We start from the raw sequence: 17234 nt of genomic DNA, 5'->3' as shown, positions 1-17234 counted from the left end.
ACCTTAGATAAGTAGAAGTCGGTGTAGAGAACTATTGGGACCAGAAGAGACCTTAGAAAAATTTGACTAGACTTTCTGTTTTTACTGTTCTCAGTTTTGAAAAAGAATATTATGATTCCAGTGGATTGTAACAAACACCTGTACTGTGCTTTTGTCATTGAGGAATTTGAGGTTGGGAAACTTCTCTTGAAATTTTGAATTTATAAACCAGTTCTCATGTTATTTCATGTTTAGAATCTTGTTACTGTCCGGAAGGTTTAATTATTGAGAGACCATGTTGTTACAGAAAATGATATGCAGTTATGCACTCACACTTAGGTTTATTTTTTATAATATTCATTGGAGTTGTATTGCTGTTTTAATGCTTCTTAAGTCTTTTTTTTTTTCTTTATTGATTTTTACAGAGAGAGGAAGGGAGAGGGAGAGAGAGATAGAAGCATCGATGAGAGAGAACATCAACTGGCTGCCTCCTGCTTGCCCCCTCCCCCCCACCCCCCATCAGGCCCACAACCTGGGCATGTGCTCTGACCAGGAATTGAACTGGCGACCTCTTGGTGGGTTGATGCTCAACCACTGAGCCACACTGGCTGGGCAGTGCTTCTTAAATCTTATTTTAAAATTGAGAATAAAGAATAAAGTAAAGAGAACCACTCCAATAATGATTCTGCAGGACAGAACTAATAGGGATAGGTCAAATTGGTTGTCAGACTTTTGATGTGTACCTCTGAGGTGATATGAATTAACTGGTAATAAATTTGAGCTGTGTTTAAAGGAATTGCTAATGTTCCAATTGAGTCTTTAAGTAAGGTAGGGACTTGGTTCTCGGTTCTGTGTTCTCTGTTGTAGGTAATAACAGAGGACAGTGTCTTCCTTTCTTCAGGATGCAGTGTCATTATTAGGTTGCATCTTAGGCATTGTTTATTGTGTTGATTTAAAAAAAGGTTTTTTTTTAATTTATTTTTTGTTTGTTTGTTTAGAGAGAGAGGAAGAGGGAGAGAGATAGAAACATTGATGAAAGAGAACATCATTGGCTTCTGCCTGCATGCCCCCCACTGGGGATTTGGCCCACAACCTGGGCATGTGCCCTGACCAGGAATTGAACCATTGAACCGGTGACCTCTTGGTGCATGGGTTGACCCTCAACCACTGAGCCACACTGGCCGGGCTGTGTTGATATTTTATTACCACAGGAAGAATGGTTGAATCAAAAAGAATAAAAATATGTATTAGTGCTTTCATGTAATTATTAGCTCTTTTTACAAATAAGGGAATTTTAGAGATTGGAGAAGTTCTGTGTTTAGTCAGAAAGTTTTATTTATTAGGAGATGGCTTTTTAGTTTTTTGAGGAGCCAGAGTTCAACAGAAAAAAAAAAGTATGGATGTGAGTATGAAAAGTATGGTTGTGAGTATGGTTTGTAGATATGAAAAAAATATGGCTGAACACATCATATTCATGTTCATGATTTATTTAAAAATTTGTCCCCCAAGGGAAATGAGGTAACTAGCCTGAAAGTTAGAGGGTAGCTTCAAATATCTGACTTAATTTATAGGAGTTTATAAACAAACCTTTTTTTATGCCTTAGTTTCCTGGTCTATGTGATTTTTTTGGCCCTTAGTTTTTAGAGTGTATTACTTAAATACCATTGTTATTTTTATCTTATTATTAGCTAAGTGTATTTAACAAAGCTTATGTCTTTTTGGAAGGAATGGAAAATGTAGATTGAACTGTAGATTCAGTGGATTATTTAAGTAACACCTCCAGTCTTAACCCTTTAATTTAATTCTTTCTTATTTCTGTCCTCATAGCACTTTATATAGCACTTCTATTTTAACATTTATTTTGTTAAGTGTACTAGACTTTTGAGTCCTTGAATGTAGGGCTTGAGTTTAATTGTTTTCTTTGTTACCACTGCCTACGTCAATGCCTGTAGGTGATCATGCATATTTTGCTCACTTGAATTAACAGTTCCTTGCATTGCCCTTGCTGGTTTGTCTCAGTGGTTGGAGCCTCGGCCTGCGGACCAGAGAGTCCCTGGTTCGGTTCCCGCAAGGGGAACGTACCAAAAAACCCCCCAGTTCTTTGCATTACCCAGAGTATTGGTTGCTGATTAATAAGTGCATCCTGGCCCTGGCTGGTTTGGCTCAGCATTGGCCCTTGGACCAAAGGGTAGAGGGTTTGATTCCTGGTTAAGGGCATATTACCTGGGTTGCACCAAAGGGTGGAGGGTTTGATTCCTGGTTAAGGGCATATTACCTGGGTTGCGTGTTCGATCTCCATCTCCTGTCCCATTCAGGGTTGTGCGGGGAGGGGGGGGGGCAACCAATCAATGTGTGTCTGTCTCTCCTTGTCTTGAAGAAAGGAATTTGGTCCCATTGTAGTCTATATGGTTAGATCATGTCTGTACTATCGACTTTAGTTTTACTTCACATTTTTTAGAAGGCAGTTATTTAGAGGAGGTTGACAAAGAAAACTCCTTTATCAATGTGAACGTATTGCTTTTTCAAAGGCCATGAGACTGCTGTAGGAATTTGGTTTAGTTTAAAAAATAAAAGTATTGTGTCTGTTGTAGGGAAGCGCTATGCAATGCATGGTGAGATTTATGAAGGCTTACAATAGCAACACTTTGTGAGGAAACATATAGTCATTTTGAGGTACTTTTTTAACTCCAAATTCTCCCCTACATTGACACCACTGTTCAGAATGTCCTCTGTTGACCAGTTCCTATCAACCCCTTACCTCCAGACTACACACTCTGGATATTACCTTTCTTATGGGACTACCACCTTATATTACAGTTTCTTGTGCATTCAAATCTTTGGAAAATGGTCATGGTATAATATTTATATTTTACATTCCTTTTTGTTGGTAGAAACTGTCGTGTTTGATGTTACGTACAGATGTTATTTGTTAAGGAGGATGAGAATTAATCAAGACACCTTTTTCTGCTTTGATTCTGTCCTGGCTATAATAAGGTGGGAGCTGGAGAGTTGCCTCTAACTGGTATCTCCTTTGCATTGCTAATTCCTTAAACTTCTCATTTCCATTCTCCTTCCCTGCCTTTATCTTAAAACATTTACTCCTGCCCTGGATGGTGTGGTTCAGTGGTTAGAATGTTGACCTGAGCACTGGAAGGGTCGTGGGTTTTATTCCCGGTCAAGGGCATGTACCTGGGTTGCAGGTTTGATCCCTGGCCAGAGGTGGGCATGTGTGGGAGGCAACCAATCAATGTGTCTCTCTCACATCAATGTTTTTTTCTCTCTCTCTCCATCTTTCCCCCTCCTCTTCTCTCCCCTTCCCCCCTCCTTCCCACACTCTCTAAAAATCAGTGGAAAAAATATCCTTGGATAAGGATTAACGACAACAAAAAATTTATTCTTTCTTTCCCCAGTCTACAGAATGTGGGTTTGGCTGGAAACTTAAAACCAATTCTACCTTCTTTTTCCTATATGTTAACTCATGTTTTTAGGCAGAATACAGGACAAGAGAATATTAATGGTTTAATGAATATTAATGATTATGAGCACCTTCTATGTACCTACAACTGGCATCGTATTTAATAATCTATGGCCCTTAAACATTTTTGGCTCAGTAGCAAAAATGAAAAATTCTGTTTTGGGAAACATAATCATACCTACAGCATTTAAAAATTAGTAAGAAAAGATTATATAAAAGTTTTGTTTTATAGGAAGCAAAAGCTGTTCTGTATATTAGCTCAGGCTATGTATAGTATATTAGACATACCAAAAAGATATTTGGAGTAAGGAAGGTTTTGCATATGGGGATTCCTGAGAAGTTCCTAGAGGGCAGAGATCATGCCTTACTCATTACTTAGTCATTGTCTGATTCATTGCTGTATCCTCAGCTCAGCATACTGCCTAGCATAGAGCTTGACACTACCAGGATCTTTAGTAAATGTTTACTGGACTGACCTGGGTATAAGTGGTTGGGTTTGGCTTGAATTTGAGTGTAGGATGCCTAAAAGAAAGTAGTGATGAAGGGTAGAATGGGACCTGACTTAGAGGTCCCATCTGGCCGAATGCTTGATTTAAATTCATGAAGAGAGAGAGAGAGAGAGCGCGAGCCAGCAAGCGCGTGCGCGTGCACTCACACTTAGTTACTCGGTTTTTAGACCATTAAAGAATCCACAGAAAGAAATCTTTGTTAAGCAGAAGGGATTATCTCTTCTGAATCCTTTGATAGTAGTAGGAGAAATTCCTCTGGGTTTTAGGAGATGAAGGTTATATTGCTTTGATCACCTCTGTAAAGAATATTTGAAGGATGTTGATTCCTTTAATAATATGTTATTGGTTCTGAAATCACTTGTATTTTTTAACATATTATTCCTGCAGTTTGTTTTATACTGTTTTTTTCCCTTTGCCTTTTATCTGTGACTTAATTTATTTATTTAATTTATTTTTATCCTCACCTGAGGACATTTTTCCATTTTTTTGTTGAGGTAGAGTGGGAGGGAGAGAGAGGAAAAGAGAGAGAGAGAGAGAGAAACATCGATGTGAAAGGGACACATCGAGTGGCTGCCACCTGCATGACCAACCAGGGCCGGGGACAAACTGCAACTGAGGTACGTGCCCTTAGCGGGAACCAAACCCGGGTCTCTCTGGACCGCATGCTGACGCTCTAACCGCTGAGCCGAACCGGCCAGGGCTTAATTTATTTTTGTATCAGTTTAGTTCCAGTGCTTTTTCTGAGGGTGAGAGGTGTTCATTGGGAAAATGCAGTTAAGATTTGATCCCTCACCCCCTCAGTTTTGTTTTTATTGCTAGTATCATTAGCTGGTTTATGGACTAAATTTCTCATGTAATAAAAATAGGTTAGGATATTTTGAGATACTGCTGCTTAATTGATGATAGAATGATAGATGCTTTAAAATCGCAAGTTGTACTTAAAATAATCTGTTGGGGTTACAGTTAATTTTAATATTGTCATATGTGCTTGTAGCATTTTCTCCTTTTCCCTGCAATAAATTGTGTTAGATTATGTTTACAGAATTTTTATTTACTAGTTCTTTGAAACTACCTCTTTGTAAGATGATGTCTGACTGCTTTTTGTAATGTGGGATTCAGCATTTAGAATTTGTGTGGAGTCCGGCCGGTGTGGCTCACTGGTTGAGCGTCGACCTATGTACCAAGAGGTTGCCAGTTCGATTCCTGGTCAGGGCACATGCCCAGGTTGTGGGCCAAATCCCCAGTGGGGGGCATGCAGGAGGCAGCCAATTGATGTTCTCTCTCATCGATGTTTCTATTTCTCTCCCTCTCCTTTCTTCTCTCTCTAAAACCAATAAAGAAAAAGGAATTTGTGTGGAGCCCAAGAGAAATAAGTGTAGAATAATAAGAATACAATTTTTTGTAAAATGCTCCTATAAAACCAAATTAGTCATTAATAATTGGGGCTTAGGAGCAATTTTTTTTTTGATAGAGAACTAATCAGACTTTAACAATACCTCATGAAATATGTGAAATATTATATATTTGTTATAGTTTGAAAAAGCATATATTTCTAGGGTTAGATTTTCCTGTTATAAAAAAATAATTAAAACAATAATTTTTTAAAAATATATTTTTATTGATTTTTCTTTTTAGAGAGAGATAGAAACATCGATGTGAGAGAGAAACATCGATCGGCTGTCTCCCGCACACTCCCTACTGGGGATCGAGCCTGAAATCCAGGCATGTGCCCTGACTAGGAATCGAATAGGGACCTCTTAGTCCATGGGATGATGCTCAATCAACTGAGCCACGTCGCCTTGGCTAAAAAAAAATTTAAAAATTAGTGATTTTAAATAGAGAGGAGGGGAGTGGGCAGAGAAAGAAAGAAAGAGAAACATCTATTTGTTGTTCCATTTACTTATGCATTTATTGGTTGATTCTTGTATGTGCCCTGACCCGGGATTGAACCTACAACCTTGACTGAGTATTAAGCCAGGGCACATTTTCCTATTTTTGGCACATCATTGTTGTTTCTAGTGAGTAAAAATCATCTGTTTTGTTCCTGCTATATTCCTGTTGTGTACCTAATTTGTAGAAAAGCAATAGGAGTATAATAAGCACTGAAATGTTTGTTGAATAAAGGAATCAATGAATTGCTATAACTATCATTAAATTCTGTTGTGAATACTAAATGTTTTTTTCCCCCCTCAGCATGTGTAGTTCTCATAGCGTTGTTTAAATTTAGAGATCCTTTGTCTAATCTGGACATATAACTAGTTGTGCTGTTCATATGAAATTTATCTCAATTTACTTAAGTCTAGAATTCCCATTTCCTTGATTTGAATACAAATGATTACTGATATGGCCCTATGGATTCTAAAAATGAGAATGAACATTTTCTATTGTTATATGCTTTGAGTATTGATTGATGGTTATATGTAAGAATAACGTAAATGTAAATTGAGAATGAATTGGGAAAACACAAAAGATTGATTTCAGAAAGTACAGTGTTAAGGAGATTTTTGACAAATGTTAATGGTGGTTAATTGAGATTTTTTTCTTAGCATAAATGATTAACAAGGTAATTGAAACTGCTGTGGTAAATATCATTAAAAAAAAATTTTTTTTTTAACCTTACACTTTCAACAGGTAGTTATTATCAGTTAAGCTATGATTTATAATCCCAGAGTAGGATGTACCCAGGTCCCCCTTGGTGGAGCCAGTTCAGATCTCCCCAGGAAATGTGCCTTCTGCCAGACCATCATCCCAGCCCAACACCCAGGGTATGGGGCAAAGGGACTTGTACACACACAGGTACCTTTTGCACGAGACATCATCCCCTCTAGTGGTCACTGCCTTCTCACGGTTGTGGAAGTCCAGGTAGTTCTGCCAACAGTTCCTGGTCTGGTTCTAGTTGGAGAAGCGGCTGTCAAAAAGGACATTCTGGTAGTTGTTGATTTTGGTCTTGATGTCTTCTGCCATGTTGCTGACTCCTAAGTCGCTCTGAAGCTGCTTGCATCTCATTGTGACCCTCAGCAAAGTGGTAAATAGCTTTTAAATAAACACAGGAACCATTACTTTGGAACCAACCTTGTGGACTTAGACTGTGAACTAAATTAAATAAACATCCTTTAATATTTTCCAAGACTGCCCTGGCTGGTTTTGCTCAGTGGTTAGAGCATCAGCCTGCAGTCCAGAGAGACCCGGGTTCAGTTCCCGCTGAGGGCACGTACCTCAGTTGCAGTTTGTCCCCGGCCCTGTGGGTCGTGCGAGTGGCAGCCACTCAATGTGTCCCTTTCACATTGATATTTCTCTCTCTTTCTCCCCCTCCCATTCTATCTGAACAAAAAAATGGAAAAATGTCCTCAGGTTAGGATAAAAAAAAAAATAAATAAAATAATGAAAAAATTCTTTTCCAAGACTGAGTATGGTTAATATTTGTTAAACAGTTTTTATTTACCTTCATTTTAAAAAGTTTCATTAAAATGCTACAACACTCATACATTAAAGTATTCAAATCTTATATGGACAACATCAAGATTTTTTTTAGTGAATATACTTAGGTAAGTCCCACAAAGATCAAGATATAGAATCTCCCTTATGACATCTTCAGTAATGTACCACTGTTCTGATGTGTATTGTCATTGATTAGTTTTGTAGGTATTTTTTTAACTTCACATAAATGATATCATGCTGTATGTCCTCTATTTCCTCTGACTTCTTTAACTTAACATGATGTCTGTGAGAATCATCCTCCTATGGTTAGTTTGTAGTATTCCATTGTATGTATAGAATTTGTATTTTCTTTTGCCACGAGCCTGGGTCACTCCTTGTCTAGACCACCCTAAATCAAGTTCAGGACTTGAAATTCCAGTGTGTGGTTGTTGGATTTTGATTTCTGTCCCCATAACTCTTGCTACGTTATCAATACAAAGATCCTGCTTTTCAGGATTGGCAAATATCCTCAGGGAAAAAGTAGTTTATGTGCTGTTTTTCCTTACTGGGTTCTAAATTTTTCCTCACTTTCAACTTTTTAATTTCTAAGAGCTGTTTTTGGTTTGTTTTCTGAATATACTTTTAAAAGAGCATCGCCTGGCCAGTGTGGCTCAGTGGATTGAGCGTTGTCCCATGGACTAAGAGATCCTAGTTCGATTTTGCGGTCAGGGCACATGCCCAGGTTTTGGGCTCGATCCCCAGTAAGAGGTGTGCAAGAGGCAGCTGATTGATGTTTCTCTCACATTGGTGTTTCTGTCTCTCTCTCTCTAAAAAAATCAATGAAAACATATTAAGAAAGTAATAATATAGCATCTTCTACTTGCATCTTGGAGCAATATCTTTGTGTTTATCAAAGATAGGTTTTTGTTTTGTTGTGTTTAGTTTCTTATTCTTGCATAATATCCTTACCCTCCAAGTATTTTTATTTCTCTTTGGGAGTTTTGCTTCCTTTCCTTTATGTTAGCAACTTTCCTTAAATATGTAGTGATCCCAGGACCTTGGGGGTCTATCTTAATCTATCAAGATTAAAGCCTACCTGTTAGTTTAGGGTTTAGGCTGCATGAAGTTTTTGGTCCCTTTAAGGCAGCGGTTCTCAACCTGTGGGGTTGCGACCCTTTTGGGGGTCGAATGACCCTTTCACAGGGATCGCCTAAGACACAACAGTAGCAAAATTACAATTATGAAGTAGCAACGAAAATAATTTTATGGTTGGGGGTCACCACAACATGAGGAACTGTATTAAAGGGTCGCGGCATTAAGAGGGTTGAGAACCACTACTTTAAGGAATTTTGTGGGATTGTTCAGATCCTCTACCTCTTTTCCATTCCTAATGTGAAAGCACACAAGGTGTACTATTCTTTCTGAGGTGTCTATAGTCTTTCCTTTAATCTTCACCTGAACATATTTCTCTATTGATCTTTAGACAGAGCAGGGCGGAGGGGGGTGGGGGGGAGAAACACTGATGTGGTAGAGACACATCGATTGGCCGTCTCCTGCAGAATGCTGACTGGAACTGGGGATCAAACCACAACCACTTGCCCTTGACCAGAATTGAACCCGCAACTCTTTGGTCAGTGGATCGACGCTCTAACCGCTGAGCCAAACTAGCCAGGGCTGTAGTCTTTCTTTTGAAGTCACATTTTTCATGGCTCTTTATGGTGTTGAGAGTCACACTTGATTCTTTTTTTAACAGGTACTTAAATAGTTTATTTGTCTTGTATGACAAATTTGGAGGTAGGCAGTCACTGACATGAGTTAATGAACTCAACACTAACAGGGTCATCTGTGCAGTTTTTTTGGACTTTCCCTCAGGGTTGCAAGGTGGTGCAGCTCCAACCATTATGTCTGTATTTAAGGCCAAAAAAAAAGAGGAACAACATCAACTATGTCTGTTCATTGGGAATGCTAAAGCTTTCCCAGAGTCTCCACAACAAACTTCCCCTTAGCTCTCACTGTCCAAAGTTGGGCACATTGCCACTTCACAAAATTAGAGTTCTGTTAGAAAGGAAGAAGGGATAGGTATAAGGTACCTCAGAACATAGCATTTATGGTCTTTGTCCCCAGTGAGTTAATGATGGCTTTGTGGAAGATATGTATATATCTTCTACGTATATATGTGAATAATAGCATGGGAGTTAAGAAAAGGCCATAATATAAGTGGCAGAGCAGATATTTTAGAGATGAGGTCTTTAGGGGTCTAACACAGCCCATCATCATTTTAAGAGGCCTGGTGGTGAAGGGCTTGTGCGTCTTAACTGGAATCTGTGGGCTGCTTTCTTCTTGTCCCTCCGTGCCATACTTATTTCACCTGTCAGAACAGATGGGTGTTTTGAGCAAGTGTCCAGATGGACAGGGTGTGGTGAAGTTGACTTGACCCCAGACTGAGTGAAGGCATTGCAGGGACTGATGAAAGGGTTCTGAAATAAGAAGGCCAGAAGTTTGTTTTGCGAGTGGAAAGTTTTCCTGAATGTTGGAAACAATAAAGATATCCTGTAATTACCCAGGTCTTTTTAGGCACCTAAATATAATACCAAGCTATAAAATTGCCTCCAAAGAGTAAGAGCGATCAGCCTGGCATTTGCTTGCTTGCTTGCTTGCTTGCTTGCTTCCTTCCTTCCCTCCCTCCCTCCCTCCCTCCCTCTCTCCCTCCCTCCCTCCCTTCCTTCTCTCTCTCTCTCCTTCCTTCCTATTTTTTTTAAAAAAATATGTTTTTATTGATTTTTTTAGAGAGAGAACAGGAAACAGATAGAAACATCAATGTGAGAGAGAAACGTCCATCAGCTGCCTTATGCACGCCCCCTACTGGGGACTGAGCCCTCAACCTGGGTATGTTCATGTGACCTGACTAGGAATTGAACTGGGACCTCTCTGTCCATGGGACGATGCTCAATCCACTGAACCACACCAGTTGGGCATCTCTTTTTCCTCTTTATTTATTTATTATTATTATTATTATTATTTTGTAAATCCTCACCCAAGGATATTTTTCCATTTATTTTCAGGTAGAGTGGGAGGGAGGGATGAGGAGAGAGAGAGAGAGAGAGAGAAAGAAAGAAACACTGATGTGAGAGAGACACATTGACTGGTTGCCTCCCACATGACCCCCGACCAGGGCTGGGGACCAAACTGCAACCAAAGTATATGCCCTTGACTGGAATCAAACCCACGACTCTTTGGTCTGTTGGCTGACGCTCTTAACTGCTTAGCCAAACCAGCCAGGGCTTTTTTCCTCTATAAATTGATACATTAGAATGGTATATTTGTTACAATTAATGAACTAATAGTGATTGATTATTAACTAAAGTTAGATTTCCTTAGTTTTTATTTAATGTTTTTTTCTGTTCCACGTTACATTTAGTTGTCATGTCTTCTTAGCCACTTCTTTCCTGTGCCATTTTCTTTGACGTTTCTTGTGTTTGATGACCTTGAGAGTTTAGAGAAGTACTGGTCAGGTATATTATACGATGCCCCTCTGTTGGATTTTGTCTGATGTTTTTCTCATGATCAGACCGGAGTTATGGGTTTTGAGAAAAATAGCATGTGTCATTTTCATCACATCATTTCAAGGGTACATATTATCAACAGAATTTATCAATTGATATTGATCTTGATCATGTGGCTGAAGTAGTGTTTGTCAGGTTATTCTACTGTAAAATTATTATTACTTAATCTATTGATTTTAGAAAGAGGGGAAGCAGGGGAGAGAGAGAAAGAATGAAAGAGAGAGGAACATTGACTTGTTGTTTCACTCATTCATGCACTCATTGGTTGATTCTTGTATGTGCCCTGACTTGGGATTGACCCTTGCAACCTTGGCGTTTTGGCATGATACTTCATCCAACTGAGCTACCCAGTCAGGGCTGTAAAGTTATTTTTCTCCTCTATCTATATTGTATTCTCTGGAAGGAAGTCACAATGTGCAGTGATTTAGAAATTATGCTCTTCTTTTAGGGTGGAATAGCTACATAATTTATCTGGAATTCCTCTGAATGGGATATTTGTCTCTCTTCATTTATTAATTTATTCAGTCATTTATATCAATAAGGACTCAGGGATATTTATTTCATACTTTGGGCTATAATCCAATACTACTATATTTATTTTGTTCTAGCTTTGGCCATTGGAAGTTTTTCTTTTGGCTCCTGTGCCCCATAACATTATCTCCATCAAATTTCATTTTTTAAAGTTCCTTACTTTCTGGGACTACAAGTGGTCCAGTCTCATCTTGAATATTTTCTGCCTCAGTCCTAGAATCAGCAGTTTTTTAAAGAGCTGTGGTTTCTTTTTTTTTTATCCTCACCCAAGGACATTTTTCCATTTTTTGTTCAGATAGAGTGGGAGGGAGGGAGGGAGAGAGAAACATCGACGTGAAAGGGACACATCAAGTGACTGCCTCTTGCACAACCCAACCAGGGCCAGGATGAATCGTAACCGAGGTACGTGCCCTTAGCGCGAACCAAACCTGGGTCTCTCTGGACTGCAGGCCGATGCTCTAACTGCTGAGCTAAACTGGCCAGGGCAGAGCCGTGGTGTCTTTATTGGAGAATGGATTTAGAAACCAAGAAATGGGTGCTAGGTGTGCTTGTGCCACTGGTATTTAATTTCTTTTAGTCTCTCTCAGATGATAAAACAAAGAAATATATGTGTTTGCTAATCTGCATATATACACGTCTACAAATATTTCTATATGTAACCATCTGTATCTAGATTAATTACATAAATTCTTACTGATGCCTTCAACTTTATTCCATTACCATTTGTATTCTTCTATCCTCTTTTTTTTTTTTTTTTTAATCCTCACCTGAGGACATTTTTCCATTGTTTGTTCAGGTGAGCGGGGGAGGGGGGCACATTGATGTGAAAGGGATACATTGAATGACTGCTTCCCGCATGACCCAACCAGGGCCTGGGACAAACTGCAACTGAGGTACGTGCCCTTAGTGAGAACCGAACCCCGGTCTCTCTGGACCGCAGGCCAACACTCTAACTGCTGAGCCAAACCAGCCAGGGTCTTCTAGCCTCTTTTCCTTATGTATCTGTAAATTCCCATTCTTAACCCCTTTCAACTGATATCCATTTGCTTAATTGTTCTTTTTCCGTATATATTTATTGCAAGCAATATCAGAGTTATTAACCTATAGTTCCCAGTGAACAACGATATCAACTAGAGCACAGCACTTATTTGCAGTTCCTTTTCCCTTTAGTCTTACAGAATCCTCATTTTCAAAGTTACTTAGGTCAGCAACATTCCCCTCATCCTCTTAAGTGAGGTTGTTCCATATATTTGCAATATAATTGTATTTTCTTAATCACAGTCTGTATTCTTTCCTGGGTTTTCTGACTCTCTCAATGATTTTTTTTTTTTAAAGTTGCATACGTTGCCTGGTCGGTGTGGCTTAGTGGTTGAGCGTCGACCCATGCACCAAGAGGTCACCGGTTCAGTTCCTGGTCAGGGTACATGCCCAGGTTATGGGCCAAATCCCCAGTGGGGGGCATGCCGGAGGTGGCCAGTTGATGTTCTCACTCATCGATGTTTCTATCTCTCCCTCTCACTTCCTCTTTCTCTAAAAATCAATGAGGAAAAAAAAAACTAAAAAAAAAAAAGTTGCATACATTACAGTTATGTGTGAAGTTCTGTAGGTTTTGACATGTATAATGCCAAGTGTCCACTATTCCAAGAGCATATAGAATAGTTTCATCTCTTAAAAATCCACTGTGGCCTATCTCACACCCATTAGGATGGCTACTATAAAAACAGTAGAAAATAACAAGTATTGATGACCATGTGAAGAAATTAGAACCCTTGTGTACTATTGGTGGGAATATAGAATGGTGCAGCCATGGTGAAAATAGTTCCTTAAAAAGTAACCATAGAATTACCATATGATCCAGTAAGTCTACTTCTGGATATATACCCAGAAGAATTGAAAGCAGGGTTTTGAAGAGATATTTGTACAGCTGTGCTTATAACATTATTCACAGTAACCAGAAGGTAGAAGCAAACCAGGTATTCATTCACATATAAATGGATAAAAATGATGTATAGGTACAATAGAATATTATTCAGCCTTAAAAATTTAGGAAGGAAATACTGGCATATGTTACAAACATGAGTGAATCTTGAGGACATTATGCTAAATTAAACCAGTCATGAAAAGACAAATACTGGATAGTTGCATTTATAAAAGGTATCTAGAGTAGTCAGATTCATGGAGACAGAAAGTAGAATTGTGGTTGCTGGGGATGGGGGGAGGGGGAAATGAGTTACTGATGAATGGGTATAGAGTTTCAGTATGGGAGATGAAAAGAATTCTGGTGATGGATAATGGTTGATGGTTGCGCAACTTAATATCATTGAATTGTACACTTAAAATGGCTAAGATGGTAAATTTTGTGTTAATGATTTTACTACAATTAAAACATTTACTCCCCCTTGCCAATATCTGCTCATCCCTCACTACCCCAACCACTGATTTTTTAAATAGATTTTAAAGAGCAGTTTTAAGTTCATAGCCAAATTGAACAGAAGGTAGAGATTTCCCATATGTCTCTTGCCTCCACATATGCATAGCTTCCCCCATTATCAACATCCTCCACCAGAGTTATAATTAATGAACCTACATTGGCACGTCATGTCACCCCAAGTTCATAGTTTATATTAGGGTTCACTCTTGGTGTTTATTCATTCTGTGGTTTTATTTTTTTTCGCATTTATCTTCAAATAGAGCGGGGGGGGGGAGCAACATCGATGTGAGAGAGACACATCGAGTGGTCGCCACCCACACAACCCCAACCGGGGCCAGGGACAAACTGCAACCGAGGTACATGCCTTTAGCAGGAACCGAACCCGGGACTCTCTGGTCCACAAGCCAGTGCTCTAGCCGCTGAGCCAAACCAGCCAGGGCCATACTGTGGTTTTAGACAAATGTATAATGACATATAGTTAACATTATAATATCATACAGAGTAGTTTTCCACTGCCCTAAATATCCTCTGTGCTCTACCTTTTCATTCCTCCCTCGTTTCTAACCCTCCTGGCTGACCCTGGTCTTTTTCTGTGACTTTTTTTTTCCGGTATATGCCCCTAGTGGGAACCAAACCTGGGATTCTCTGGTCTGCAGGCTGACCCTCCAACCACAGAGCCAAACCAGCCAGGGCTTCTGTGACATTTTATTGCCCTAAAAAGATAGCTAGTACCTATTAGGAATCACACTGTTTCCCCTTCTCCCAACACCAGCTTTAGGAAACCACTAGTCTTCCTCTAAAGATGTGCTTATCCCGGACATTTCATATAACTGGAATCATACAATATGTGGTCACTTGCAACTGGCATTTTCCTTTTTTTAATTTATTTTTTTGTACAGTGAACTTTATTGTTGATGAATGACAAGGTCCTCAGGGGGTCTGGGATGGAAACAATGGAGATCAGGAGATTCTCAATGTGTTGGGGGATCAATGTGGGGTAAGAACTCCCCAGCTGCTGCGGGCCTCTCGTTCTCTTGCTGGGGCTGGTGGTTTAGGGGGCTCTTATTCCTTGGAGGTCATGTGGACCATAAGGTCCACCACCCGGTTGCTGTAGCCAAATACATTGTCATACCAGGAAATGATCTTGACAGAGTGGTCATTGACGGCAGTGCCATCCCCAGCATCAGAGGTGGAGGAGTTAAAGTTGCAGGAGACAACTTGGTCCTCAGTATAACCTAGGATGCCCTTGAGGGGGCCTTCTGATGCTTGCTTCACTACCTTCTTGATGTCATCGTATTTTGCAGCTTGCTTCAGGTGGCAGGTCAGATCCACAACCGACACATTGGAGGTGGCAACACAGAAGGCCATGCCAGTGAGCATCCCATTCAGCTCAGGGATGATCTTGTCCACAGCCTTGTCAATGACAGTAGAAACAGGGATGATGTTTTGGGTAGCTCCTTGGCCATTACGCCACAGCTTCCCAGAGGGGCCACCCATGGTCTTCTGGGTAGCAGTGATGGCACGGACTGTGGTTCTGAGTCCCTCCACGATTCCAGAGTTGTCCTGGATGACCTTTGCCAGGAGGGCCAAACAGTTGGTGATGGAAGAAGGCATTGCTGACAGTCTTGTCCAGGTTCACACCCATCACAATTATGGCATCTGCAGAAGAGGCAGAGATGATGACCCTCTTGGCTCTACTCTTCAAGTGAGCCCCAGCCTTCTCCATGGTATTGAAGAAACCAGTGAACTCCACAACATATTCAGCACCAGCATCACCCGCATTTGATGTTGGTAGGATCTTGCTCCTGGAAAATGGAAGTGGGCTTTCCATTGATGACAGGTTTCTCGTTCTCAGCCTTGACTGTACCTTTGAACTTGCCATGGGTAGAATCATGCTGGAATATGAAAACCATATAGTTGAGGTGATTGAAGGGATCATTGATGGTGACAATACTTACTTTGCCAGAGTTAAAAGTAACCCCAGTGACCAAGCACCCAATACAGTTGGCTCTCTGTCGAACAGGAGGACCGGAGACCTGTGACTGCATTTTTCAATAAGCATAATGTTTTCAAGATTCATCCATGTTATAGTATATATAGGTAATTCTTTTTTATACTGAGTAATGCTTCATTGTATGCATATAGCACATTTTATTAACTTATCAGTTGATGGACATTTGGGTTTCTGCTATAGACTGTTGTAAATAACGCTGCTGTGAACATTAAGTTTTTGTGTGGACATATATTTTTATTTCTCTTGGCATATACTGAAGAGTGCAATAGCTGGATCATGTGGTAACTCTACATTTAACTATTTGAGAACTCCCTCTCACCAGCAATATATGGTTCTGATTTCTTCACATCTTTTCCAAAACTTGGTATCATCTGACTTTGATTATAGCCATCAGAGTGAGTATTATAGCCAATGAGTGGTACCTCATTGTGGTTTTGATTTGCTTTTACCTTCTGGAAAATGACGTTGAGCATTTTTTCATGTGCCTTTTGTGCATTTGTATATCTTCTTTGGAGAAATATCTGTTCTCCTCAGGTAACTTTTTAAATATAGTAACCTTAATATCCCGTGGTGGTATATATTAGTAAAATAGAAATAAAAACTAATATTGATGGCAGTGGTACTGTATTGAGAAAAGGAGAAATTTAATTGTAATACTAAGAAGATAGTATATATTTGACATTTCTTCTCAGCAACTCCTTTGAACTAAGAGATGTTTGATTTTGGCATTTAATTTGAGAATTTTAAAATTCAAGTGTAAATGTTAGCTATGCTATCTTTTACTTTTGCTAAGAAACTTCAGCAAACTGGCAGTCCACCTGGCTTGCTTCCCTTAGCTCTATGATGGCAGTGCTTTTCATTGTCTACATAGAAGGCTTTTCTGTTGCTAAAGGTAAGTATTTCAGCCATGAAAGGCCAGGTGAGTTGAGGTTTAGGAGATAATTAAAAATAATGAAATCCTCTGCATAATTCATACATGAACTTTGGAATTCTGAATTTTATTGCAAATTTTAGTTAATGCTTGTAACTAAGATATTTTGGTTGTTTTTCGGTTTTATTCTGAGAAGAATAATGGTAATGTTCTTTTTAAATGATGCAAGATTACAAACATTGCAGTGGTACTCATTTACTCATTTATAGCATAGGTAGAATGTTATATTAATTGAAGTTACATTTTTTTTCTCCCTTTTTCTTAATAATTTGACTGTATTATCCAAGTTGAGAACCTGCTTCCTTTTTTTATCTGTTCTAATTGTTTCTTGGTTAGGTAAAAGGTTGATCATTCCTACATTCACCTTCTGATAGTCCAGAGGTT

At 39.4% G+C, this 17234-nt stretch overlaps 1 protein-coding gene and 1 pseudogene across 2 annotated transcripts in view; one reads left to right on the top strand and one right to left on the bottom strand.

The window, feature by feature from the left end:
- FNBP1L (formin binding protein 1 like) overlaps window positions 1–17234 on the top strand; it is a 120741-nt gene that overhangs the window by 2862 nt on the left and 100645 nt on the right. The window lies entirely within an intron of this gene.
- LOC118626899 lies at window positions 6670–6927 on the bottom strand (annotated as a pseudogene).

Source organism: Molossus molossus, unplaced genomic scaffold (assembly GCF_014108415.1).
Source record: "Molossus molossus isolate mMolMol1 unplaced genomic scaffold, mMolMol1.p scaffold_m16_p_12, whole genome shotgun sequence".
Classification (NCBI taxonomy): domain Eukaryota; kingdom Metazoa; phylum Chordata; class Mammalia; order Chiroptera; family Molossidae; genus Molossus; species Molossus molossus.
The sequence above is the reverse complement of the archived record's forward strand: the minus strand, read 5'-3'. Positions and strand labels throughout refer to the sequence as shown.